The 2,500-nt window shown below is 34.5% G+C and overlaps 1 protein-coding gene across 2 annotated transcripts in view; it reads left to right on the top strand.

Moving 5' to 3' along the window:
* Positions 1-532: 532 nt before the first annotated feature.
* Positions 533-2,500, top strand: part of LOC145268671 (hemocyte protein-glutamine gamma-glutamyltransferase-like) — a 99,379-nt gene continuing 97,411 nt past the window's right edge. Inside the window, exon 1 of one of the 2 annotated variants that reach the window (XM_080124163.1) lies at positions 533-729. The gene's annotated coding sequence lies outside the window, so the exon portion shown is untranslated. The remainder of the gene's footprint in view (positions 730-2,500) is intronic. The other variant, XM_080124162.1, reaches the window with a different exon arrangement.

Genomic DNA, 2,500 nt, shown 5'->3' with positions numbered 1-2,500 from the left:
TTGATTGAAAAATATCATTGAAGCCAGTTTAGTGTGAATAAATTAATGAAAACAAAAATGAAGAGTATTGACGTCCAAAGGGAGGCAGAAATGGGAGAGAAATTAAGCAAAGGAAAAGAAAAGAAAGAAAGAAAAAGTCAATAGAAAAGAAAGATAGAAGAAAGTAAATAAGACGGGAAACTAGAAAAGAGAAAAGAAAAGTTAATAAGAAGGGAGAGAAAGGAAGAGAAAGAAAGAAAGAGAAAGAGAAAGAAAGAAAGAGAAAGAGAAAAAACACAAAAAAAGAACACAGAAATAAATAAGAGTAAAAACAAATAAGAAAGAAAGAAATAAAGAAAGAAGGAAGGAAAGGAAAAGGAATAAAGAAAGAAAAGAAAAGAAAGAAAAGAATAATAGAAAAGGAAGAAAGAAAAGCAAGGAAATAATGAAAGTAGGCGTGGCTAAAATATGTCACGATTTTTTTTTTTTTAAATGGGCGGAGCAATTAGTACTGACTGATTGGTAGTTAAAGAAAAAGAAAAGAAAGCAAATCTGCTTCAATTTCTAAATTCCGACGAACGCGCGTGTCGGCGGCAGTAGTTCAACGGGAGTGCTCGTATATAAGGCAGAGTGACCTCCTCCAGGCCTGTCGCCACCAAGTTCAAACGATTGGCACACGACCGCCGAGCAGGCTCGGGCCCATCAATTCTCAGCTACTGACTACAGACGAGTTCAAAAAAATATCTGAAGGTAAGGACAGCAAACGTACAATACACGGCAAAAAATATATATATATACATATATTTACATTAGTGATGTTTTAAACCAACTCATTTCAGATGAAAACATTATTACGTACTTACGTGTGACGGCGAAAATAGTATGAATTCCAAAAAAAATACGAAAATATAACCCAACAGTAAAAACAGTTACAAGTAAAAAATAGAATTTATCGAGTTATGGAGTTTGATCGTATGTTTTAATGTCGATGAGTTGTGCGACTAATTCAGTATGACAAACCAGGGAGATAACTCTTGACTTAAATTAAAGGTCCGCCATCTTTAAACACGCTATCTACGAACATAATTGTGACTGTTTTATTATTATTATTATTATTATTATTATTATTATTATTATTACTTATTATTACTTATTTTAATTAATTCCAGCACATTTTCTACGGGACCGTTTTTCGTAATTTTTTGGAATTTACACTAATTTCGCCATAACATGTACGTAATAATGTTTTCGCCTGAAATGTGTTGAATGCAAAAGATCACCAACGTAAACAAGTATAAATAATAATACTTTTTATTTGTTTATTTATTTCGACTAATCGAACTATTGTTTTCGTCTTCGATATAATTCTCATAAAGTTTTTGCTGATGTAATCTCGCACCTTCTACGGATGCGTCTTGTCGAAATCTTCGCGCAAGGACTCCAAGGGCAACGGATAAAAGTACTTACCTGAGACACAAGGTCGAGTGTAGGATGATGAAAGCGTTTCTGTGGAACGAACTAGATTCGAACCTGGCACACTCCGTCTCATTAACCAGTTAGCCACCGTCACCGCACCCTCATCCACTCCGGATATAAGTATTAAGTGATAATCAGTTTCAAATGACGGTCTTCTAGAGGTTGAAGGTTCAGTCCTCGGTACAATTACGGAATTACTTAATACTTCTACCCGGTCATGGCTGACGGAATGGGAGCATACTATCACCGTGGATTAAAAATAAACGGCTCCGTTCGAAACCCCGTACTGATTCCCTGATTTCGACAAAACGAAACTGAAGAAGGTCGGAGGTTACATCGGTTGAAATGTCGTGAGAATAACATTGAAGATTAGAACCGTAGTCTAAATGATATAAAATATCAGCCCTCATCTCAAAAATTCTGAAACATTTATTTATTTTTCATTGTTATTTTTATCCCTCTATCTATCTATCTATCTATCTCCATATCTTTAAATGAGTATATATACATACATATATCTCCATCTCTGCTATTATATAAAAGGAACTTTGTATGTGCACTGTGTGTCTGTGTGTCTGTAAGTTCGTTACCTATTAACTCGAAAACGGCTGGGTCGATTTTTATGAACTTTCATATAAACTTACTTTAACTGCCTGGCAGTGTTCCTAGATAAGTTTTGTATCAGATAATCGAAATAATCCAATGAAAGAAAGAACAGGCGACTTTAACCAAAGTTAACACCTTACACAGCCTAACATCACAAGTGCATTTGAGAAGTTTTATTACTACACAAGACCCGGCATATAAAATCAACAATAGGTTCTTTGATATGACAGGAGCGTGTTCGAAATGAATGTTTCTGTTTAAAAGCACAATTTCACCATGATACTTGACTTTTTCATTTTAAACTTAAATTCAAGCCATTATCACCGCACAAGCAGTAATGCCAGTCATATAAAATCAACAGTAGGTTCTTTGATATGACAAGGGCGCGTTCGAAATAAATGTTTCTGTTTGTTTAGAGAACAAATGAACCATGATATTT

Source organism: Euprymna scolopes, chromosome 44 (assembly GCF_053919585.1).
Source record: "Euprymna scolopes isolate OS-2025 chromosome 44, ASM5391958v1, whole genome shotgun sequence".
NCBI lineage: Eukaryota > Metazoa > Mollusca > Cephalopoda > Sepiida > Sepiolidae > Euprymna > Euprymna scolopes.
This window is presented reverse-complemented; position numbering and strand designations above follow the sequence as displayed.